This window comes from Panthera leo, chromosome B3 (genome assembly GCF_018350215.1).
Source record: "Panthera leo isolate Ple1 chromosome B3, P.leo_Ple1_pat1.1, whole genome shotgun sequence".
Taxonomy (NCBI): domain Eukaryota; kingdom Metazoa; phylum Chordata; class Mammalia; order Carnivora; family Felidae; genus Panthera; species Panthera leo.
The window spans coordinates 82,030,355-82,057,494 of NC_056684.1; the positions used below are offsets into that span (position 1 = coordinate 82,030,355).

The 27,140-nt window shown below is 36.4% G+C and overlaps 1 protein-coding gene across 14 annotated transcripts in view; it reads left to right on the forward strand.

Moving 5' to 3' along the window:
- The window catches only part of AKAP6 (A-kinase anchoring protein 6), a 554,746-nt gene that overhangs the window by 508,155 nt on the left and 19,451 nt on the right, over window positions 1-27,140 (forward strand). The gene's annotated exons all lie outside the window — the stretch shown is intronic.

Sequence of the window (27,140 nt, forward strand, 5' to 3'; positions counted from 1 at the left end):
TTATTTTCTCAAATTATTTTTTTGATTATCTGGACAATATCCCTATAAAAAGCCAAGGAGTATTAAGTGTCAGTCACTAAAAGGATGGGGCTGTTGTGTTATTTGCTAGCAGTATTGAATGTGTACTTTGTCTTAGTCACTGGGTTACCATCCATTGTGTCATTTAATCGTGATAACATTGTAGATGACGAAACTAACTTTTTGAAAGATTAATTACCCACGGTCATAGAACTAGTAAGTGGAGGAAAAAGATCTGGATCCATGAATATGTGACTCCAGGGCTTTAAGCTCTTTCACAGCTCTTAAAGGCTTTATTGATATAATTTCTTGCCTCACCACCACCCCCAATAACCTTATTTTTCCTTTATATTAGAAACTTCCTAGAAATCTTTTTCGAATTGCATCCAAGAAAAATCATATAAACAAATGGCAACACAGTAATTTCTGTTAACATACTATTTTTTATTAGATGGTCAGTCCTAAGACTTTGTAAATGATATGTTGAAGATCTAAAGACTCAAGCTAAGTTGGATTTAGTTAGAGGATTCCATTTGAAAGTAAACCCAGTGCTTCCCTGCACTCTTATCCATTGGCTCTCATGTAAAGAAAGAATTGGATTCATTGGAAAAAATACACGGGTATAGTTAAGTATTGGATTATTTGGAAAAAATAAATCAAATAATGAAAAATCACTGAATAAAAAAGAAAAATATTTGATAGGAAAAAAGTTGCTTTTGAAAAATGGAAAAGTTTGAATAATAGAGTAAAGTTTAGATTTCGGCATGTATTTTTATGACTGAAATGTTTTGGTTATGATCATCACACATCATCATTCCATATTTTTTTACTCTAAAAGTATTTCTAAAAGTAATAGGATGACTTCTTTGTAAAATTTTCTTGAGTTTGCTATTGAATTCAAAGAAAAAATAAAGGGGAAAATGACATGACAGTTAATCTATGCAAGAAGCTAGATTAGAAAAGACTTCAAAAGTGTTGCAAATACAAGGCTTTTGGGATGTTGATTGGAAATAAGTCTGGGTTTCTGCCATAAGTATCCCTGTGTTGCCAGTTTTTAAAAGTTGTAGTAATCAAAACAGTATGGTACTGGCACAGACATAGACACATAGATCAACAGACTAGAATAGAAAGCCCAGAAATAAACTCATGATTATATGGTCAATTAATCTTTGACAAAGGAGACCAGAATACACAATGGGAAAAAGAGAGTCTCTTCCACACATGGCATTGGGAAAACTGGACAACTACATGTAAAAGAATAAAACTGGACCACTTTCTTACACCACACACAAAACCAACTAAAATGAATTAAGGACCTAAATGAAACCATAAAATTCTAGGAGAGCACATACAGCAATTTCTCTGACATTGGCTGTAAGAATATTTTTCTAGATATGTCTCCTGAGGCAAGTGGGGAAAAAAAGCAAAAATAAGCTGTTGGAACTTCATCAAAACAAAAAGCTTCTGCACAGCAAAGGAAATGATCAACAAAACTAAAGGACAACCTACTGAAGGGGAGAAGATATTTTCAAATGTCATATGTGATAAAGGATTAGTGTCCAAAATATATAAAGAACTTGTACAGCTCAACACCCAAAAAAATTTTTTTTATTTAAAAAAAGGGGCAGAAGATATGAACAGACATTTTTCCAAAGAAGACATACAGATGGCTAACAAACCCATGAAAAGATGCTCAAAAGCACTCATCATCAGGGAAATACAAACCAAAACCAAAATGAAATACCATTTCACACCTGTCAAAATAGCTAAAATCAAAAATTCAAGAAACAGCAGGTGTTGGCATGGATATGAAGAAAAAGGAACACTCTTGCACTGTTGGTGGAAATAGAAATTTGTGCAGCCACTGTGGAACACAGTATGGAGGTTCCTAAAAAAATTAAAAATAGAACTACCCTATGATCCAGTAATTACACTATTGAGTATTTGCTCAAAGAAAACAAAAGCACTAATTCTAAGGGATGCATACACCCCTATGTTTATTGCAGCATTGTTTACAATAGCCAAATTATAGAAGCAGCCTAAGTGTCCATCAATAGATGAATGGATAAAGAAAGTGTGCTATAAATATACAATGGAATATTATTCAGCTATCAAAAAAGAATGAAATTTTGCCTTTTGCAACAATATAGATGGATCTACCAAGTATAGTGCTAAGAGAAATAAGCCAGTCAGAGAAAGACAAATACCATATAACTTCATTCATATGTGGAATTTAAGAAACAAAACAAATGAACAAAGGGAAAAAAAAAGACAAAAAAAATTTTAACTGTAGAGAACAAATAGAAGGTGGTAGGTGGGGGAGATGGGTGAAATAGGTGAAGGGCATTAAGAGTACACTTATCTTGATGAGCACTAATATATGGAATTGTTGAATTGCTGTATTGCACAACTGAAACTAATATAATCCTGGATGTTAACTACAGGAATTAAAATAAAATAATTGCAGATAGTGATAAGTGTTATGAGGAAAAACAATAACTAAATAAACATACATACAGTTGACCCTTCAACAACATGGGTTTGAGCTGCACAGGTCCACTTATATGCACATTCTTTTTCCAGTAAATAGGAAAAATTTTTAGAGATTTGCAACAAATTGAAAAAACTTGCAGATGAACTGTGTAGCATAACAACACCAAAATTAATTAATTAATTAAATAATTAAATAAATAAAATAAAATAGAGTGAGAAAGTTAGGTAAAAAAATCTTTGCTCAAGACAGTGGCATAGGAGGGTCTTGAGCTTACTTCTATCCATGGACAAAATAAATATACAACTACATATGGAATAATTTCTTCAGAAAAAAGCCCTAAGAACTGTATAAACAGAGCCTCCCCAATGAGAGACAAAGGGATAGCATGAAGATGGGTGAGAGTGGCAGAGACAAGGTCTTGCCAAAGAAAGAAAAACTGCATCTCAGGTGTAGCAATCCACAGTTGGGAGGCATATTAGAAGGAGAGAACTTTCCTCTAAGGACCAAGGTACCCCACATCAGGCACTTCAACCCTTAAATCCTGCACAGGAGAAATGAGCCCCCCAAAAGCTAGGTTTTGAAAACTAACAGGGATTATGTTCAGGAGAACCTACTCTCAAAGAGCTCATGTGCCGTCTCATGCACCCTGACACTTAATGATAAAACACCAGTTTTAGGAAGAGGACCTAGAACACAGATGGGAGAGACCCACTTTCACCTGCGGTGTTAGCCACACAGGGAAGAATCTGCTGAGACACTCTTTGGGGATGTAGACAATGTTGGATGCCACTTTTGCAGTCCTATTCTACCTTACCAGTGCCAATACTGGTGGGCACGATCTGGGAGCTCTCACTCTAGCCTGCTAATGTGGGCAAGTGCAGTTTGCTGACAGCCCAAGCCACTGCCACAGTTGCAGCAGCACCATGGTGTCTCAGCCAGCTGGGTCCGGGGGACAGACCTGCCCACCACTGTGGTCACAGTGGCAGTTGTAGTGCCCTAGCTAGCTAGACCAATGTGGAGCCCTTCTCATGGCTACAGTGGGGTGCGGGGTGGCATTGGGGGGTGAGGAGAGACCTCACCCACGGCTATAGCCACAACAAAAAATGCGGTGCCCCAACAACCTGTGCCAGGGAGAGAACATGCCTGTTACCACATCAGCATCCACAGTGGCAGCCACAGCACCCCAACCAGCCTAACTAGGACAGAGCCTTTCCCTTAAGTGCAACCCCAGCCTCCTGGGTCAGGAGAGAACACTTCTTCCACTTCAGTGGCAGCTGTAGTACCCCAGCCAGCTGGGCAGGGCAGAGAGCTCTGTCCACTGCTACACCACAGCCACTGCCCCACCACAAAATGTGGGCACACATAGCACACACAGGAGATTTCCTTTGAGCACCTGGCTCTGGTGATCAGGGGAAGACTATGCTTCTGATCCCCATAGGACACCTATATAAGATCACTTCTTCAAGACTGAGAGAGGTAGCTGATGTGCCTAATACTCAGAAATAAACACATAGAGTCAGACAAAATGAGGAGACAAAGGAATATATTTCAAAAGAAATAATAATGCAAAACCTCAGAAAAAGACCTTAATGAAACAGAGCTAAGTAATCTACCTGATAAATAGTTCAAAGTAATGGTCATAAGAATGCTCACAAGACTCAGAAGAATGGATGAACACAGTGAGAACTTCAACAAAGAGATAGAAAATATAAGAAAGTACCAATTAGAGATGGACAATATAGTAACTAAAATGAAAAACAGACTAGAGGGAATCAACAGCAGATTAGATGGTACAGAACAGATCAGTGACCTGGAAAACAAAGTGAAAAAAGAATTTTAAAAAATGAGGATGGTGTGACGGGGGGGGGGGGGGGGACACCTGGGTGTCTCGGTTAAGTGTCTGACTTGGGCTCCTGTCAAGATCTTGCAGTTCCTGGGTTTGAGTCCCATATCAGGCTCTATGCTGACAGCTCCAAGCCTGGAGCCTGCTTCAGATTCTGTGTCTCCCTCTCTCTCTGCCTCTTCCCCACTCATACTCTGTCTCTCTTTCTCTCAAAAATAAATGAGTTTAAAAAAATTGTTTTAAATGAGGATGGGACACCTGGGTAGATCAGTTGATTAAGCACCCAACTCTTGATTTTGGCTCAGGTCATGATCTCACAGTCAATGGGATCAGGTCCCACATCAGGGTCTGTGCTGATAGCACAGAGCCTGCTTGGGATTCTCTCTCTCTCTCTCTCTCTCTCTCTCTCTCTCCCCCTCTCTCTCTACCCTTCCCCCACTCATACTTTCTTTCTCTCTTGAAAATAAATAAATATATTTTAAAAAATTAAAAAATGATAATATTTTAAGGACCTCTGGGACAACACCAAGCATACTAACATTAGCATTTAAGAGGTCCCAGAAGGAGAGGGAAAAGAGAAAGGGGCTGAAAACTTCCCTAACCTAGGAAACAGATATCCAAGCTCAGAAATCACAAGAAAGTCTCAAACAAAATAAAATCAAAGAGATACAGATCAAGCAAGACACATTATAATTAAAATGTCAAATTAAAAAAAAAAAGAAAGAATCTTAAAAGCAACAAGAGAAAAACAACTAGTTAGATACAAGGGGATTCTCATAAGGTTATCAGCTTATTTTTCAGCAGAAATTTTGCCGGCCAGAAGGGAGTGGCAAGGTATATTCAAAGTACTGAAAGGAAAAAACACAGCACAGATTATTCTACCTCACAAAATTATCATTCAAAATTGAAGTGATAGTTTCCAAGACAAGCAAAAAGTAAAGGAGTTCATCATCATTTAACCAGTCTTACAAGAAATGTTAAAGGTACTCCTTTAAGCAGTAAAAAAAGACCATAAATGAAAGACAAAAATTTCACTGGTAAAGGCAATTATATAATAAAGGTAGTGGATCAACCTCTTATAAAACAAGTGTGAAGGTTAAAACACAAAAGGAAAATCAACTTTTTCTATAATAATTATTAATTTTGTAATACACAAAATAAAAAGATGTAAAGTATGATGACAAAAACATAAAACATGGGGAGGGGCTCAGTAAAAATATAGCACTTTTAGAATGTGATTGAACTTAAGCAACCATCAGCCTAAAATAGACTGCTATACATCAGATTTTTCTATATGAATGTATGGTAACCACAAACAAAAAACCTATAATAGGTCCTCAGAAACAAAGTGAAGGGAGTCCAAACATAGGAAACTAAAGAAAAGAATTAAGCCAGAAGGATGAAGAACAGGAAATAAAAGGAATAAAGAAGAGGAGCTACAAAACAACCAGAAAACAATTAACAAATGGCAATAAGTACAAACCTATAATAATTTTTTAATGTAAATAGACTAAATTCTCTAATCAAAAGGCATAGGGTGGCTGGATGGATTAAAAAAAAAAAGCAAAAACCATCTATATGTTGCCTACAAGAGATTCACTTCAGATCTAAAAATACACAAAGACCACAAATGATGTTATGAAAAAAGATGTTCTATGCAAATAGAAAGAAAAAGAAAACGGGGGTAACAATACTTATACTAAAAAAATAGACTTTAAAACAAAGACTGCAATAAAAGACAAAAAAGGACAAATAAAAGGACAATAAAAGACAAAAATGGCAAATGGGTCAATCCAACAAGAGGGTATAAAATTTGTAAATATTTATGCACTCAACAGAAAGCACCTAAAATATATAAGGCAAGTATTAACAGATATAAAGGGAGAAATTGACAACAAAACAATAATAGTGAGAGACTTTAACACTTCACTTACATCAATGGGTAGATCACCCCCAGGTAGAAAATCAAAAAAAACCACTGGCTTTAAATGACACATTAAAACCAAATGGATTTAATAGATATATACAGAACATTTAATCTAAAAACAGGAGAACATATTCTTTTAAGGTGAATGTGGAACATTCTCTAGGATACACCACATGTTAGACCACAAAACAAGTTATCAATAGATTTAAGAAGACTGAAATCATATCAAGCATCTTTTTCTGACCACAACAGTATGAAACTAGAAATTAGTTACAAGAAGAAAAATGCAAAACAAAACAAACACATGGAGACTAAACAACACACTATTAAACAACCAGTGGGTCAGTGAAGAAATAAAAGAGGAAATCAAAAAAATGAAAATGGAAACATAATATTCCAGAATCTATGGGACATAGCAAAAGCTGTTCTAAGAGGGAAATTCATAGTAATACAAGCTTACCTAGAATATCAAGAACATTTTCAAATAAACAATCTACTTTACACCTAAAGGAATTAGTAAAAGTAAAAACAAAGCCCAACATTAATAGAAAGAAAAAAATAAAGATCAGGGTGGAAACAAATGAAATAGAGAGACCAAAAAGGAGAAAAAGTCAATGAACCAAGAGCTGGTTCTTTGAAAAGATAAACAAAATTGATAAACCTATAACCAGACTCATCAAGATAAAAAGAGAGAGGTGCAAAATAAATAAAATCAGAAATGAAGGAAGAAAAGTTACAACCATAGAAATACAAAGGACCTTAAGAGATTACTACCAACATTATTTACTGACAAAGTAAAGTAAACCTAGAGGAAATGGCTAAGTTCCTAGAAACACACAATCTTCTAAGATTGAATCTTGAAGAAATAGAAAATCTAAATAGACCAATTACTAGCCAAGGAGATTGAATCGGTAATCAACCACCGCCCTTCATCCCCCTGCAGCAAAAGTTCAGGATCAGATGCCTTCACAGATGAATTCTATCAAACATTTAAAAAGTGTTATTACCTGTATTTCTCAAATTATTCCAAAAAAATTGAGGAGGAAGGAATGCTTTTAAACTCATTTAATGAGGTCAGCATTACCCAGATATAAAAGCCAGACAAAGATGCTACAAAAAAAGGAAATTACTGGCCAATATCCCTGATGAACATAGATGCAAAAATCCTCAACAAAATATGAGCAAACTGAATTCAACAATATATTAAATGGAGTATAAATCATGATCAAGTGGAATTTATTCCAAGTATGCAAGGATGATTTAACATCTGCAAATCAATCAACATGATACAGCACATTAACACAAAGAAGGGGAGAAAAATCATATAGTTATCTCAATACATGCAGAAAAAGCATGTGAGAAAATTCAATATCCAGTTATGATAAAAAGTCTCAACAAAGTAACTATAGAGAGAACATACCTCAACATAATAAATGCCATATATGACAAACCCAAAGGTATCATCACAGTGTTTTTTCTAAGACCAGAAACAAAGAAGAATGCCCAATCTTAGCACTATTATTGAACAATGTGTTGGAGTTGCCCCCCACCCCCCTCACTTAGGCAAGAAAAAGAAAGAAAACGCATCCAAATTGGAAAGGAAGTAGTAAAACTGTCACTATTTGCAAATGGCATGATACTATCTAGAGAAAGTCCTAACAATCACACCAAAAAATTGTTAGAACTAATAAATGACTTCCGTAAAATTGCAGGATACAAAATTCATATTCAGAAATCTGTTGGTTTCTATACACTAATAACAAACTACTGAAAAGATGAATTAAGTAAACAATGCCACTTACAGTTACATCAAAAAAGAATAAAATACTTAGGACTAAAATTAACTAAGGAGGTGAAAGACCTTTACTCTGAACACTTTAAGACATTGATGAAAGAAACTGAAAATGATACACATATATGGGAAGATTACTCATGGATTGGGAGAATAAATATTGTTAAAATGTCCAGACTTTCCAAAGCAACCTAAAGATCTACAATCTCCTATCAAAATCTCAGTGGCATATTTTTCACAGAACTCAAATTTGTATGAACAAATAATCCTATAATTTGAGTGAAAACACAAAAGATCCCAAGTAGCTAAAGCTATCTTGATAAAGAAGAGCAAAGCTGGCAGCATCACTCTTGCAGATTTCAAACTCTACTCTCCAAAACTATAGTAATCAAAACAGTATGGAGCCGGCACAAAAAGAGACCCATAGATCAATGAAACATACTACAGAGCCCAGAAATAAACACACGTATATATTCAATTGATTTACAACAAAGGAGTCAAGAATATACAATAGTAAAAGACATTCTCTTCAATAAATGGTGTTGGGAAAACTGGAAAGCTACGTGCAAAACAATAAAATGGACTGCTTTCTTACAGTATATACAAAAATAAACTCAGAATGGATTAAAGACCTAAATGTGAGACCTAAAACCATGAAGTTCCTAGAAGAAAACATTGGCAGTAATTTCTTTGACATTGGTCATAGATTTTGGCTAACATGTTTCTAGATATGACTGCTCAGGCAAGGGAAACAAAAACAAAAATAAACTACTGGGACTACACCAAAATAAAAAGTCTTTGCACAGTGAAAGAAATCATTAACAAAATGAAAAGACAACATACTGAATAGGAGAAGATATACAGAGAACTCATACAACTCAACACGAAAAAAACAAATAATCCGATTAAAAAGTGGACACAGGGCTTAAACAGACATTTTTCCAAAGAACACATACAGATGGCCAATAGACACATGAAAAGATGCTCAACATCACTAATCTTCAGGGAAATGCAAATCAAAGCCACAGTGCAATATCAACTCACACCTGTCAAAATAGCTAGAAGCAAAAAGATAAGAAATAACAAGTATAGGCAAGGATGTGGAGGAAAAGTAACCTTTGTGCACTGTTGGTATGAAAGCAAATTGGTAAAGCCACGATGGAAAACAGTATGGAGGTTCCTAAAAATATTAAAAATAGAACTATCATATGATCCAGTAATTCCACTGCTGGGTATTTACCCAAAGAAAACAAAAACATTAATCTGAAAAGATATATGCCTATATATCAACTCACCCCTATGTTTATTGCAGCATTATTTACAATAGTCAAGTTATGAAAACAACTCGTGTCCAGTTATGAAAGCAACTCGTGTCCATCAATAGATGAATGGATAAAGAAAATGTAGTATATGTATATATGTAATGGAATATTAATAACAGTAAAAAAATGAGATCTTGCCATTTGCAACAAAATGGATAGACCTAATGTTAAGTGAAATAAATCCGAGAAAAAAACACTCTTACATACAGAGAACAAATTGGTGGTTTCCAGAGAGGAGGTGAATAGGGGAAGAGATAGATGATAGATAGATTGGTAGGTAGGTAGGTAGGTAGGTAGATAGATAGGTAGATAGACAGATAGGATTAAGAGACACAAACTTCAAGTTACAAAATAAATAAGTCACAGAGATGAAAAATGCAGTGTAGGTGTAGGGAATATAGTCAGTTATATTGTAAAAATGGTGTTCAGTGACAGATGATTATTACACTTGTCCAGTGAGCAGTGAGTAATATACAGAATTGTTGAATCCCTATGTTGTATCCCTGAAACTAATATAACACGGCATGGTAATTATATTTCAATAGAAAGTTTTTTTAAAAAACTAAAAATGGATTAAAGATATAAATGTCAGACCTGAATCCATGGAACTCCTAGAAGAAACATAGGTGGTAAGTAAGCTATTTGATGTCAGTCATAGCAATATTTTCTTGCCTCTGTCTCCTCAGGCAAGTACAACAAAATCCATGAAACAAATGTGACTGCACCAAACTAAAAAGTTTTTGCACAGTAAAGGAAATCATCAACAGAACCAAAAGGCAATTTACTGAATGGGGGAAGATATGTCTGATAAGAGGTTAACATGCAAAGTACATATATAAAGTACTCACATAATTCAATATTGAAAAAAATATTAAAAATGGGCAGAAAAACTAAATAGACATTTTCTAAAGAACACATACAGATGGCCAACAGGCACATGAAAAGATGCTCGACATCACTCATCATCAGGGAAATGCCAATCAGAACCATAATGAGATATCACCTCACACATGTCAGAATGACTATTATCAAAAAGTCAAGAAATTAATGTTGGCAAAGACATGGAGAAAAGGGAACCCTTGTGCACCGTTGGTCGGAATTGAAATTAGTACAGCCTCTATGAAAATCAGTATGGAGTTTCCTCAAAAAATTAAAAATAGTACCACCACATGATTCAGCAATTTCACTTCTAGTTATTTATTTGAAAACAATGAAAACACTAATTGGAAAAGACATATGTACCTCAACGCTCATCACAGAATTATTTATAATAGCCAGCCAAGATATGGAAGCAACCTAAGTGTCTATTAATAGATGAATAGATTAAAAAAAAAAGTGTGTATATATGTAATGGGATATTTCTCAGCCATAAAAAAGAATAAAATCTTGCCATTTGTGATGACACGGATGAACCTAGTAGTTTTATACTATGTGATTTAAATCAGACTGAGAAAGACAAGTAACATATAATTTCACATATTTGTGGAATCTGAAAAGCAAAACAAATAAACGAACAAAACAAAATAGAAACAGACTCATAGATAAAAAAAACAAACTGGCGGTTGCCAAAGGGGAGGAGGGTGTGAGTAGGGAAATTGGTGAAGGCAATTGAGAGATACAGTCTTTCAGTTATGAAATAGATACAACCCGGGAGTGTAATGTACAGCGAGGGGAATCTGTCAATAGTATTCTAAAAACCTTGCACGGTGAGAGAAGGTACCTACGCTTATTGTGGCAATTATTTTATAATGTATATAAATGTCAAATCACTGTTGTACACCTGAAAATAATATAGTATTGTATGTCTTTTATATTTCAATTAAAAAATAAAAATTGAAAAATAAAATAGATCTTTGAACAGTACAATTCCTCCTTTCTCTTACCACTTTCCCAATTTAGTTTCCTCTATCATCTGCAGCATATGAACAAATGTTTTACCAATTTGGAAACACTCAAACTAAATCAAGATATAAACTAATAAGTAAAAGGACAGAAAATTTTCTTCCGCTTTTATAAATCTGAAAATGTGATTTTTTTCAAATATAAAACCTTGTGAAGACACAGGGATCATTCTCAGAAAATGAAACTGGTTTGACATAGTGTTAAATTATATTTATGGATAATGGCCCAAATAATTTTCTAAGTCATTCCTAGATTTTCATGGAGAATGACCAGGAGTCATTCATCATGACTACAGACACCACTGGCATTGGATGGATGGGTTGGGGAGACAGTAAGAGTGCATAGAACCAACAATGGCTTTTTCCCGACAAACATTAGTCGTGTCCTCATTGGGCAACACTATGTATTATAACCATTGTATAGTGGTCTCACCTTCACATTCATGCTGGGACCAATCTCTGTAAAATATTATCATGCTTGTAATAGAAGTCTGTAACGTACTCAGTACAGTTCTGCTTAGCCCTTTTTGAAACCCAAACTGTTAAAATTTATCTTTTCTATCTCTGTTTCCTCACCTAACTCATCATATAAGGTTTCTGAATGGTCCCATCACTACTTTCCTAGTTAGGAGGAGTAGTTGTCAGTAATAAATAAATCATTATTGCTTTTCAAACCGATGTTTTAAACAGAAAAATCTGTATTCTTTTGAAATACCTTTAGTTTAGCAAATGTACCTTTGACTCCTTACTGAATTTAGGATTTTACGTTTTTATTCTTTTTTTCCTTTTGCCTTGGCATTCCAGAGCTCTGGCATTGAAAACAGAACCTTGCATTCAGAAAACCCTTGCACAGTTATTGGCCTTGAAAGTATGCAACACATCTAGCCACATAATTGAAAATAATAAGGCCACGATAAATGGGATGGCCCCAGGGTAAAACACCCAAGGGATTCAATTGGTGTCACTTTGCATCAATGTCCATGCATCATGGTAATTGAGGTAACATAACCAATTACCACATTTTAATTAGAGTTCTAAGAACTTGAGAAAATTTGCAATGATGAGACAGCTTACTTTTAAAAGGAAAAAGAAAAAGAGGGAAGGAAAGAAGGATGGAAGGATGGAAGGAAGGAAGTGAAGGAAGGAAGAAAAGGGGGGAACCTATATATTTTGTTACTCAAGCTTATTTCATGCAAGCCAATGTTACATAAAATTGTATTTTGTGAGTCTTCTTTATTTCTAATGATTTTTCTCTCTCTTGATCTTATTTGGTGATGTGCTTTGAAAAACCAAGTATTTTAAAATGCTATTTTGTGAGTAAAGTAATAGCACTCTCACCCAAATATGACTGATGGTTTTAGAAATTTATGACCAAGGAAATTCTCTAGAAAGTGGCCTTGGCTTATGATTTCATTTCCCAACTGTTTCTCACCATTGTAACTTGGAGATTCATTCTAAGTTTCAAGTCAGTGTCTGAACACAGTGACACATTGTTAAATTACATATTTCTCTGGCTCTGGTTGATAAACAAAAATAGACCTAGATTCCTTGCCCCCCCCCTCAAAAAAATTAAAAGCAGAAAAAATTACTGCATTTAGAAAATAATTTTGACTTGTGGCAATTATTTTTATAAGGCTAGAGTTTAAGTGAAAAACCTCCTGTAAAATTTTAGTGCTGCTACATAATCAAGTAATTATGTAATTACTTGTACTTAATTACTTACAAGAGAGATGGTTGTTAAAAAATCTTTATACATGTCAAAAACAGCTTTCTTCTTTAGAGTATTTCTAGCCAAGCTTTAAATACCAAAAAGCTCTTTTAAAAGTAATTTCCAATAAATTTCTTTTTCTTTCATGAATTCCTTACTATTTTTTTTTCAAGTAGATGAAGTGCATTATATACAGTTTTATATGCCCTCCCTCCTGTTTCCACTCAGCCAAAAAAGAAAGAAAGAAAGAAAGAAAGAAAGAAAGAAAGAAAGAAAGGGAGAGAGGAAGGAAGAAAGAAGGAAAGAAAGAAAGAAATGACTTTTTAATGTTTATTTTTTGAGAGAGAGATAGAGAGCAAATAGGGGAGGGGCAGAGAGAGATTGGGAGAGAGAAAATCCCAAGCAGACTCCACACTATCCGTGCAGATCCAGATGCAGGGCTCGAACTCAGGAACTGTGAGATCATGACCTGAACTAAAACCAAGAGTTGGATGCTTAACCATCTAAGCCACCCACGTACCCCAAATTATAGTTGAAGGGGTTAATGTTAAATATAAGATCTGTGTCCTTAATATAAGGATTTTCAGTAGACAGAGTAGGAGAAATTACCTCTCCTTGAATATTGCTGCAGTAGAATGTGGTAACTAAGAGCTTGGGCCAGACTTGGCCCCTTAGCAGCAAAGTGATTATGGCAAATTATTTAACTTTTCTATGCCTCATTTTCTTCATCTGTAAGATAGAGATAACAACAATATCTACCTCAGTTTATGTGAGGTTTAAATGAATTAATAGTTGGGAAGTTCTTTTTTTTTTTAATGTTGTTATTACTTACTTTTATAGAGAGCGAGTGGGGGAGGGGCAGAGAGCGAGGGAGACACAGAATCCGAAGTAGGCTCCAGCCCCTGAGCTGTCAGCACAGAGTCCAACTTGGAGCTGGAACCCACAAACTCAAGATCCAGATCTGAGCCGAAGTTGGATGCTTAGCCAACTGAGCCACCGAGGCACCCCAATAGCTGGAAAGTTCTTTGAACAACTGCTACCTCAATGAATGTTAGCAACTATTATTATTTACTACAGGGGCTGAGTCTTATTTACCTTTGTAATTGTCTAGAAATTAATACATTGCCTGGCATACTGAACAATCAACATATTTTTACTTAATAAACACATGAACAAATGGCAGAGAAGTGAGTAGTTAAGGAAATCTTGAATGATAGATTCTATGGTTAACATAACCTCCTCTCATCTTTAGCCTCCTTTCCAGCCAGAATTGGCCAAACCTAAATCAGTTGAATTAATTCCAGACACACCCCTCTCAGCCCTGGTTGATTTGATTTTCTCCATTGTTCTCTTATTTCTACTTTAATTGATGTCTCCTTCCGCATTAGGCTTAAATTGCTTCCCCCCCCCCCACCTCAGTTTTCTAAAATAGGAGCTTAGTTTATTAATTTTTAGGTCTTTCTTCTTTCCTAATATATGCATTTAATGCTATAATTTCCCTCTAAGCACTACGTTTGCTGTATCTCATGATCTTGATGAATTGTATTTTAATCTTTAGCTTTAATATTAAAAAAATTCTCTTGACACTTGCTTAACCCAAATGTTGTTTAGAAATACATCGTTTTGGGGTGCCTAGGTGGCTCAGTTGGTAAAGCGTCCAACTTCGCTCAGGTCATGATCTCGGGATCTGTGGGTTCGAGCCCTACATCAGGCTCTGTGCTGATGGCTCAGAGCCTGGAGCCTGCTTCGGATTCTGTGTCTCCCTCTCTCTCTGCCCCTCCCCCACTCATGCTCTGTCTATCACTCTCTCTCTGCAAAAATAAATAAACTTAAAAAAAAAAAGAAAGAATGTTGTTTAATTTCCATAATTTGAGGATTTTTCAGCTGTCTTTCTGTTAATGATTTCTAGTTTAATTCCACTGTGGTCTGAGAGCATACATTCATTATATGTAAGATCTTTGTTCTTTTAAATTTGTTAAAGTGTGTATTATGGCTCAGAATATGGTCCGCCCTGGTGAATGTTCCATGTGAGTTTGAGAAGAATTTGTATTCTGTTGTTTTTGAATGAAATTTCTATAGATGTTAATTAGAACCAGTTGCTTGACAGTGGTGTTGAAGTCAACTGTATCCTTACTGGTTTTCTGCCTGATTGATACATTAATTACTGAAAAAAATAGAACTAAAATTGAAATTTACTATAACAAAGAATTTTCTACTTTTCCATGCATTTCTCAGTTTTTGCCTTACATAGTTTGATGTCTTTTTGTTAGAAGTCTAGGATTGGGAATTCTTCTTGGATCCTTGGATTCTTCTGATCCCTTTATTATTATGTAATGCTCTTTATCTCTGACAACTTTTCTTGTTTTTCAGTCTGCTTTGTCTGAAATTTATATAACTACTCCAGCTTACTTTTGATTGGTATTAGCGTAGTATATCTTTTTCTATTCTTTTAACCTTTCTGAGTTTTTGTATTTGAAGTGGGGTTCTGTAGACAACATGTAGTTGGATCTTATTCTTTTATCTACTCTGAAAATCTCTTTTATTTTATTTTTTATTTTTTTCAATATATGAAGTTTATTGTCAAATTGGTTTCCATACAACACCCAGTGCTCATCCCAAAGGGTGCCCTCCTCAATACCCATCACACACCCTCCCCTCCCTCCCACCCCCATCAACCCTCAGTTTGTTCTCAGTTTTTAAGAGTCTCTTATGCTTTGGCTCTCTTCCACTCTAGCCTCTTTTTTTTTTTTTTTCCTTCCCCTCCCCGATGGGTTTCTGTTAAGTTTCTCAGGATCCACATAAGAGTGAAACCATATGGTATCTGTCTTTCTCTGTATGGCTTATTTCACTTAGCATCACACTCTCCAGTTCCATCCATGTTGCTACAAAGGGCCATATTTCATTCTTTTTCATTGCCACGTAGTACTCCATTGTGTATATAAACCACAATTTCTTTATCCATTCATCAGTTGATGGACATTTAGGCTCTTTCCACAATTTGGCTATTGTTGAGAGTGCTGCTATAAACATTGGGGTACAAGTGCCCCTATGCATCAGTACTCCTGTATCCCTCGGGTAAATTTCCTAGCAGTGCTATTGCTGGGTCATAGGGTAGGTATATTTTTACCTTTTTGAGGAACCTCCACACTCTTTTCCAGAGTGGCTGCACCAATTTGCATTCCCACCAACAGTGCAAGAGGGTTCCCGTTTCTCTACATCCTCTCCAGCATCTATAGTCTCCTGATTTGTTCATTTTGGCCACTCTGACTGGCATGAGGTGATATCTGAGTGTGGTTTTGATTTGTATTTCCCTGATGAGGAGCGACGTTGAGCATCTTTTCATGTGCCTGTTGGCCATCTGGATGTCTTCTTTAGAGAAGTGTCTATTCATGTTTTCTGTCCATTTCTTCACTGGGTTATTTGCTTTTTGGGTGTGGAGTTTGGTGAGCTCTTTATAGATTGAAAATCTCTTTTAATTGCAGTACTTAGACTATTCACACTTAAAGTGATTATTAATAGAGTTGGATTAATATCTGTAATTAATATCTGTAACTGTTTTCTGTTCATTGCGTTTGTTCTTTGTTTCTTTTCCTCATTTTCCTGCTTTATAAAATTTAAAAATTTTTTAACATTTATTTATTTTTGAGAGACAGAGCATGAGTGGGAGAGGGGCAGAGAGAGAGGGAGACACAGAATCCACAGCAGGCTCCAGGCTCTGAGCTGTCAGCACAAATCCTGACGTGGAGCTCAAACTCATGAACTGTGAGATCATGACCTGAGCCGAAGTCAGACGCTTAACTGACTCAGCCACCCAGGCACCGCTGCTTTTTAAAATTTTAATGGAACATTTTACCTTTCATTTTGTCTTCTCTTTTAGCATATCAGAACATTTTAGTGGTTGTCCTAGATCTATCAATATATACATTTAACTAATCCAAGCCTGCCTTCAAATAACACTCTTTTCACATATGTAGTACAGATGACTTATAACATAGTATTCTCTATTCCTTCCTCCTATTCCTTATGACATCACTGTCATTCGTTTCCTAAAACATTGTTACTATTACTACTTTAAGTAAACAGTATCTTTTAGCTCAGTTAAGAATAGGAGAAATGATTTTATTTTACCTTCATTTATTCCTTCTGTATTGTTTTTTCCTTTACAGAGATTCCAAGTTTCTGATCTATGTAATTTAACTTATTCCTGAAGAACTTCTTTTAACATTTCTTGCAGGGAAAATCTGATGACAATGAATCTCCTCAGTTTTTGTTTGTCTGGGAAAGTCTTTATTTCTCCTTCACTTTTTAACAAATGATTATTTATTTTGAGAGAGAGAGAGAGTTTGCACACACATGAGCAGGAGAAGAGCAGAGACAGAGGGAGAGAGAGAATCCCAAGCGGGTTCTACACTGTCAGCACAGAGCCTGATGCAGGCTCAATCCCATGAACCATGAGATCATGACCTGAGCTGTACCTCACGAACTGTGTGATCATGACCTGAGCTGAAGTTGGACCCTCAACTGACTGAGCCACCCAGGTGCCCCTCTTGTGATAATTTAAACATTTCATTCCAATCTCTTCTTGCTTGCATGGTTTCTGATGAGAAGTTAATTGTATTTCTTGTCATTGTTTTTCCATAGGTGAGGCTTTTTTCCCTCTGACTTCTTTCAATTTTCTCTTTATGTTTGGTTTTCTATGGTTGAGAATATGATAGACCAGTTTGGTGTTTATCCTGATTCCTGGCTCTGGGTTTGGTGTGTGCCACTAATTTTGGAATATTCTGTCATTCCACATCAAATATTTCTTGTCCTCCATTCTCTCTGCTCTTTCTGGTACTCCAATTACACATCTATTGTACCCTTTGAAATTATCCCAAAGTTCTTGGATGTTTCATTCTTTTTTTTAATCACTTTTTTTTCTCTTTGCATTTAGGTTTGGAATTCTTTATTGATTTATCTTCAAGTTTATCAGTTATTTCCTTGGCCATAACCAGGCTAATGATAAGTCTATCAAAGGCATTCATCATTCATTCTACTGGTTTTTTTTCCTTAATGTTTTCTATTGATTCATTCCTAGAGTTTCCATCTCCCTACTTACACTGCCCTCTATTCTTATATGTTGTCTCCTTTTTTCATTATAGCCCTTAATATATTCATCATAGTTATTTAAAATTTTCTGACTGCTAATCTCCAAATCTGTGTCATATCTGGGTCTGATTCTGATGATTGCTTTGTCTCTTTAGACTATTTTTTTTCCCTTTCCTTTTAGCATGCTTTATAATTTTTTTGTTGAAAGCTGGACATGGTGTGTCAGGTAATAAGAATTGAGGTAAATAGGGCATTAATGTAGGGTTTGATGTTAATCTGGCTAGGAGTTGACCTGAATTTCATGTTTGCCATAGCTGTAATTCTTTTATGCCACACTTCAAACTTCTTTAGTGTCCTGTTTTTGTTTTCTCTATTGCCTTTGAGGTTTCCTAAGGATTTTTCAGATATTTTTCCACTCTTTTAGCTCTAATCCGCTGTTACTTCACTGGCACCCTATGTGGTGTAGGTAATAAGTGAGGGAGGAAAAGTGTTCTATAATTTTAAGATTAACTCTCAGTTCAGTGGCCTATGCCCTGGGGCGACATCCTTCATAAATGTTTCTTAGCTTCTCCACCCCTTAGGAGAGACAGGAAAGCTAAAGGGAGTTCCAGCCAGTTTATGGCTCTAGTAGCTTCTGCTTTAGGTGAGTAGATCTTATCTATGATTATCTGGACTTGCCTAAATCTATAGATTTAAGAATGACAGTTTTCCTGGCAACCTTAGAGCTTGGAAGGGTCCAAGAGAAGTCATTGGATTTCAGTTTGTTTAGCTTTTCCTTCTTTTGAAGGTGGGAGTGACAACATCCAAAGCTCTTTACCTGCCAAAGCTAAAATTAGCTAGTTGAAATGTTCTAACCCAAACTAGCTAAAATTAGCTAGTTGAAATGTTCTAGCCCAAACTAGGACTCCAGAGTTTCATACTAGGTGCAAGAGAAGGGCATACAAGATCCAAGGCTGCAGGATGTAAATTCAGGAGAAATCTAAGATGCAGGATCAGGATCAAGCAGAGCTAAGAATCCAAATCTTGGCAAACATCAATCCAAGAGGTCCCAAAAAGGAGGTTGAAATCTGTATTGAAGCAAATGGAATATATGCACAGTAAGCTCAAGGGCAATGAGAGTGATTCCCAAAGGAGTGCAGACATTTTTAAGAGAGAATCTGTAGAAATGCAACTGTTAATGGTGCAAGTGGTTTGGGGCTGGATATATGTAGGCTTCCATTTCCCTTAGTAACTTTTAAGTGGAGTTGGTGAAAACTCACACTCTCCTTTTTCTGTTTTCACCCTTTTAACTCTAATCCACTATTGGCACAGCCTAATGGCTAGTGTCTACTCTTTGTCAGTGTGTTTATTTCCAACTAGCCTCTTCAGTCTGCTCAGCATACCACTATGTGGCTTTAATGACAGACATGCTGTTGTAATGATGTTATCTCCCTGAACAAGTACATGTTATAGCTCCATTTTGCTTAGAAATTAGAGTTCATAACCTTCCAAGCCACCATACGCTGGCTGTACTCTTGACTACTGTCAACCTAAAGAAGGAGGTGAACTGAGGCAAGCTTGAATTACCAGAAATTGAGTTTATTCAGGAATAGTAGAGGAATTGCAATTCAGGATATGCATGATGTAGCAAGCTACAGGTAAGTCCCCCTGAGGGTTTGGGAGGAGCTGTCTTTATCTGCAAAGAGTGCAAAGGTTGGGAAATCCAGCCAGAGTCCAAGAAGTAAGTTCATTGGCTTGAGGATGGGGAGAGATTCATTGGTCAGGAGAGAAGTTTCAATTTTCTGTAAATCAGGAACTTAAGAGAAATCAGTTTCTCAGTTCTTAAGTCCTGTTCTTCTGAGGGAGCATGTGTGAGATTCTCCATTCTGTATACTCCAGTTTCATTTTATATTAAAATTCTTTCACACTACATAAACTGTTTACCCTAATAATTGTGCATCCAGTTAGTTCTAAATACTCAAAAATTTCAAAGGGTATGATCAAATAATAAATAAATACAATTTAATAAATACAAATGGTTACTAAACCCATGAATAAATAAATATCCAATTTAATGACAAATTCCAGTGTTAGAGAGGTTAAAATGAGTTGCAAACTGGCGTAATTATTTATTTAGCTATTTATTAATATCCTAAAAAGTGTGACACCCTTTGGTCTAGTATTTATTCTTCTCAAATTTACTCTCAGAAAATAATCTGAGCTATTTATATGAATAGGTCTATCATACTTTAAAAAAAATCAAACAATTGGAAACAATAGGGATTTGTAATAATATGTATTTAAGTAAAGTGTAAGTTGATGGAATATTTAAGCCCATTAAAAATCATGTTTTTCAGGTCCTGTTAGTTGTAATTTCTAAATAGCTCTGAAGTCCATCCAGTTTTCCCTAACGGTACACCACATTAGTCCAAGCTAGTGGCACCACTCATAAGGTGTTTAGGGTATTACCTGGCACAGAAAAAGTGCTCAGCAAATGTTAGTTATTATTTTTACCTGTACCAATGCAGTAGTCTCTATGGTTGCCTGCCTTGTATCAACTTTTGCCCCCTTTCCTGTCTGATATCTTACCTTACAGCCTATGTAATCTTTTAAAAATACTCATCTGATCATTCCACTTTGTCTGCTTCTCCAGACTTATTTCCAGTCTCTGCATTTCCTCTCTCTGCAGGCCAGACCCACTGCCTGCTGTCAGGCCCCCAAATGTAGCATGTTCCCTCCTGCCTAAGAGCCTTGTTCCTTCTGCCTCACCACACACCATGCTGTGAGTTCCCTCCCAGAAAATTCTTATTATCCTGCAGAAATCAGTCAAAGAGCCACTTCCTCTGGCAAGCTTTCTTGACCTCCTAGAGTAGATCAAGTCTTCCTCTTATATCTTATCACAGATTATAATCTTACCTACTAGTAAATCTTACTCACTAAAACCTGTCTTTTTTATTCAGTACAGGGCATTCAATAAATATGTGCAGAATAAATTTACTGAATACATATTTATTGAATGAATGACATTTTCTAAAAAGTTCATATCAGCTTTCTTTAGTCTACCTATTTATTTTTTCTTCCTATATCAAACTGCCATAATTTCAGTCTTCATCGACCCATTTCTCCATGTTCTCGTATATTCATGGTTTTCCCAACCAAAGAAACCTCTAATTATATTTATGTCGAATATAGCTTCCCACCCATGTACCTTATATTAGTTAGAGGTGAGCTAAGATATTGAAACCGTTATTCCTCCTGGTGTGTGGAAGGAGGGGGGAAATGCTGGATAGGGCATGGGAGGAGTCCAGGTCATCTGCCTTCTGTAGTAACCTCTTCCTTCCTTCCTGGTAAGCAAATATATATTAGCATTTTCTATATGTCATGACTGGAAAAAGATTGGGAAGCACTGGTCTAGAAATAATAGGTATTAAGCCTCAATACCAACCCGCTGATCTTGAAGCAACAGTCACATTTAAATTTTGATTGAAGAGAAAACATTTAATTGAAAATGCCACTGGGGTTAAAGAATTTTCTTAACCCCCTAGAAGATGATCAGATTTACTCTAGTCTTCTGTTTTATTCAGGTCTAATATTTTAGGTCTGTTGTTTCACTTGAATTGTGTTTATGATTTTTTAACATATAAATGGCTAAGTTTACTGAACATCACAGAAAAGATTTTATGTTTTGTCATCCAGGAGGTTAAAATTGATACCAGGACTGAAAAAGCTAACTTTTGCATAGAAGAGTATAGTAGTGCAGTAAAGTAAAGGCAGATCCATAGGCCCTAAGTCTGAAAAACTAAAGCTATCTCAACCTAGGTTAAATATTCTTTCCATAGCCATAATACCATCAGTGTATCACTGCTGATCATGCAAGAATTGGATTCTGAATATTTGCAAGGATGGTTTCTCATCTGATTCCACTGGGTCATGGAATTGGAAGGGACTGAACCCATAGACAGATAATCAAGACTACCTTGAGTACTTACTATATGCTCAGCATTGTCCTGAGATTTATCTACACAGAAGTAGTACAGGACATGATCTTCACTCTGAAGAAATTTGCAAGCTGTATTGATGGTAAGGTAATATTGATATAAATGAGATAATAATTATTCCAATCTGTGTTTGGGTTGAAAATGACAGCACCAATTACAAAACTAAATATAAAGCTGCAAGATACTTGAGAGGTGAGTCTGTGCTCAATTCATCTGTGCTCAGTGATTGGGTGGTAGGTCATAGTAAGTATTCAGTGAATGTTTGTTGAATGAATAAACAAATGTAAATACTAAGTTACATGATTCTATAACTGGTGTATGAATCAAATGAGAAACCACTGAGGGCAGAGTATCCAGATAAATTTTTATAGGAGAGTTTAAGAATGAATTTTGAGAGACTTGGTGAGGGCAATAGAAACCATATTCATTCATTCAGAAAATATTTATTGAATACCTATTATGAACAGAGGCATGGTACCATAAGTGAGTGAGGGATATTCATGAGGCAGTTACTGTGGTGAAGATGAAATTTGGAAGCATTAAATTGAATTTCAGTCATTTAAAAATTTTTTTAATGTTTATTTTTGAGAGAGAGAGAGCATGAGCGAGGGAGGGATAGAGAGAGATGGAGACACAGAACCCAAGCAGGCTCCAGGCTCTCAGCTGTCAGCACAGAGCCCAACTCAGGGCTTGAATCCATGAGCCATATCATGACCCGAGCTGAAGTTGGACGCTCAACAGACTGAGCCACCCAGGAGCCCCAAATTTTAGTCATTTTTATATGACCAGATTATGGAATGCCTTAAAAGTCAGTCAGAATAATTTAAAAGAGAAAATAGCGACTGAAAGTTGTTGTTTGTATTTGTTTTGTTTTTAATGACAGGGGTAGTACCATGAAAGGATTTATTTTAGGAAGCTTGGTTTGAAAGTGGTGAGTAGGATTATCCTGAACACATTATTCTCCCTTCTGTTTTTAAAAAAGTCTAGGAATAGATTTTTTACAAACTTTCATGGGAGTCTATGAGAATGTTTAGTTGCCCTTTTATTTATTTATTATTATTATTTTTTTAATGTTTATTTATTTTTGAGAGAGAGAGAGGCAGACTGCAAGCAGGGGAGGGGCAGAGAGAGAGAGGGAGACATAGAATGGGAAGCAAACTCCAGGCTCTGGGCTGACAGCTCAGCACGGGGCTCAAACCCACGAACTGTCAGATCATGACCTGAGCCCAAGTTGGATGCTTAACTGACTGAGCCACCCAGGTTCCCTGCCCTTTTATTTTGTTTTATTTTATTTTATTTTATTTTATTTTATTTTATTTTATTTTATTTCATTTTATTTTACATTTGTTTTTGAGAGAAAGAGATAGAGTACTCATGGAGGAGGGGTAAAGAGAGAAGGAGACAGAATCTGAAGCAGGCTGCAGGCTCTGGGCTGTCAGCACAGAGCCTGATAAGGTGCTTGAACTCATGAACTGCAAGATCATGACCTGAGCCAAAGTCAGTTGCCTAACTGACTAAGTCACCCAGGTTCCCCTTTTGTTGCCCTTTTAATAACAAATCCTTTTGATGTGTCTTACCTTCTTTTTCTTGCTATATTGTAATTCTATTTCTTAAGCTTGGAGCTTTGGAAACAGAGAACTGTTTTTCTGGTTTTGTTTTTTAAATGCTTATTTATTTATTTTGCAAGAGAGAGTGGGTGAGGGGCAGAGAGAAAGTGAGAGAGAGAATCCCAAGCAGGCTGAACACTGCCTCACTCAGGGCTGGAACTCACAAACCCTGAGATCATGACCTGAGCTGAAATCAAGAGTTGGACGCTTAGCCAACTGAGCCACCCGGGCACCCTGGAAATAGAGAACTTTTTCATTGTCCTAGTCATATAAACCTTCCAAAAGCTATGAAAAATAAGTCTTTCGCACCAGGTAAAATAGCTCCAACTCCCTTGACCTTTCTTAATGGTTTGTTACTTCAATGTTAAAGAACATTCCTTGACTATTAAACTTTAATGATATCTAACTAACTAGATTCTGCCACATGGCTCTGATTTCTCCCCTTGTTTTTACATTTATGTAAAAGTATAATGGCAATTACTTCTAAATATTAAAGTACTGGAAGCTCCTAAGATAATCCCATTTCAAGGGCAGTTTGTGCATAAAAAAGTCAACTTTGTCCAGTGTGGGGTAAAGATTTTTTAATTTGGTGGAGGCTAAAAATATCTAGCATTCTCTTTATTCCTCACCTCGTCACTATCATCATTTGTTAGGTGTTACTGTCTTAGCTCTTCATATAGCTCTTGTCATCCCCAAGGACTGAAAAAAGAGTTATGGCAGTAAATATCTAGAGAGTTGTCCCTTCCTCTCTAGGACACCTATCCATCTAGCTATGAACAAGTAGGGCCATTCATTTGTAGCAATCAAGCAATCAGCATGTGCAGAAATGAAGAGAGAAGATAAGTTAGCTGAGGGGTCTGGGCAAATCCTGTCTACTATATGCTGTTTGCTGCTGGAGCTTTAATGGGCCCAAATGGTCTACTGTACCAACCCAAGGATCCCATTCATGGAACTTAAAATCTCATTAAAGAGCAATGTGCTTGGCCAAAATTATCAAGGGCAGCAAAAGAACTAGGTGGGGGGGGGGGGGTCCCTGAGTGGCTCAGTAGGTTGAGCATCTGACTCTTGATTTCAGCTCAGGTCATGATCTCACAGTTGTGAGATAGAGCCCTGCATCAGGCTCCTCTCTCTTCATGGAGCCTGCTTAAGATTCTCTCCCTCCCTGTCTCTCTCTCTCTCTCTCTCTCTCTCTCTCTCTCTCTCCTCCTCCCCCCCTCCCTCCCTCTGCTTCTTCCTCTCTCTCTCTCTGTCTGTAAAAAAAATTTAAAAAAAAAGACTGGATAGGAATTCAGGTGTGTGTATATTATAGGTTGTTCCTGTAAGATCACTAACCCATTTCATTCAAATTGACGTACATTAAAATTGGTTTAGCTCCCAAAACGAAAGCATGGAATATTAGGGGATCCAAAATAATCCATGCCTTTTTGCTCTTTTTCTTGTTTTATAGTCTGAAAGAACCACTTCAAATGAGGAAGGGAGTCCAATTTTCAAAAAGCAATTCCTCCATTTTTTTCTCTCTCTCTTGAGTGGCACTCACACAGTAGCGGTGGTAAAATAAACAACGATGTGTTGGATTTTGTTTCTCTTTATCTATATGACATTTGTGTCATCACCGTAGCTCTAATCCATATTCAGGTCTTCATGTTTGGTGTGCAGGAATATGTAAATGATCTTGCCAGCTGCATGGAGCAGTGTTTGTTTATTCTATTTCTTTTGGCACTTCACAGAACTGAATTTCTGCCAAAATGGGGCTGCTTCAGGGAGCACTAATGCTCCAGGAGGAAGTTTTGAAAGGAAACGCACATCATAAGTCTTCACTCTGTGAAGCAGCAAAATCAAAACAAACTTTCTGTTTACTAAAATATTGGTATTATGAATGTAAAATAATGTGTTTGTTAAAATATAATGAGCACGCTGCCCATCTCCGGGATGCTCGGTGTACGTGGGTTTTTGGAAATGAGGACACAATGCTGAGAAAGCTGGTGCATTTTTATTCTTGGAAAGAAAGTAAGTGAAATGAAACAGACAGAGACAACATCTAGAAGTTTAAGGGGAAAAGAAATATTTCAACATGCATATTAATCTCAGGAAACACATGGCATTTACATGCATTCAAATGTGGACAGCTGTGGCGTTTAAGTGTTAAAAAATTTCATTAATGATGCATAGAGCTATCTACTTCTGTTGGCAGGCCTTTCAGTCTTCAATCTGACACTTCCTTTTTTATCCAGCAAGCTAATTTCCCCTCTTTTGTGAGTAGTAACTGTTTTCACACTACTGCTTACCCAGCAAGCCTCCTTATTGTTTTGTGGTTAATTATCTTCTCCAGCTTCACCTTCCCCTGCGAAGGGAGCAGGACTGTTCCTCCCCAGCACTAATGAAAGCTGGGTTTTATGGGTACAGCGTGTAAATAAATGCAAGGTCTGATCAGGCGACATAATAAATGAGTTCCTAAAGTTTATGGAGTCACAGCTCATCTAGTGATTTTACTAAATAACGAGAGAAAATGATTAATTTGGTGGGAGGAGAGACTTTGAATCTGGAGAAAAAAATAATGCCGTGTTACCTTAGTATGGAACCTAACTGCAGATAAACATAAGGGATCTCTATTTATCCAAGCGTTCCCCATGCTTCTTAATAGCAGCAATGATGTTTGCCAGGAGAAATGTCTTGTATAGAGTAGACCTTTGAAGAATATCGTTGATTTGTTAGGAGGTGGAGGTCACCTGCATTATATTTCCCTGATTACTTGCTATTTATTAAGGGGGGAAAAAAGGCAGTGGAGGTTTATGTAGTCAACGTATGCTATGCTGTGCACCGACTAAACACAAAGTAGAGATAAGTCACAAATGCTACTGTTGTCCAGTGTCTGGAGTAATAGATTCAGCAGATCTTGCCCAGGTGATTAGCTCCCCTGGCTGGTCAGTGTCCTGCCTCCCTGGACTATAAAACTCAGCATATTCTCTAAACTGCCAGTGTAATGACCCATATCTGAAGGTTTTGGGGCTTATAGTTATTTTTGGTTATTTCTTGCATTGTAAAAGGATTTTAAGGGATTAAGGTGACCCTAAACCTCTAATACTGCTTTTTAGAAAAAAAAAATTACAAAATGAATTCACATTTTGAGATCATTTTTCCTCTAGAATGAAATTTACATGTCTTTGATTTGGGTACCTTTGATTTGGGTTACAGTTTGAATTAATGTCCTGACATTCAAAACTCTCAAGTGCCTCCTCCGTGAGATACCAGGACCAGAGCTTCTATGGCAATCAAGACGGAGTTTTTAAATCTAATCGGAATCTTAAGATCCTTAGTATTTTTCTCATGAGATCACAAAAAGAAAACCCCTGAGGGATTGTACATTTTTAACATGTCTAAGGATTTAGGAATCAGAAGTATATACTATAAAGTCTCTTGGAAACTTACTTCAAAGATGTTTATTACCTTATAGGAAAATTCATTC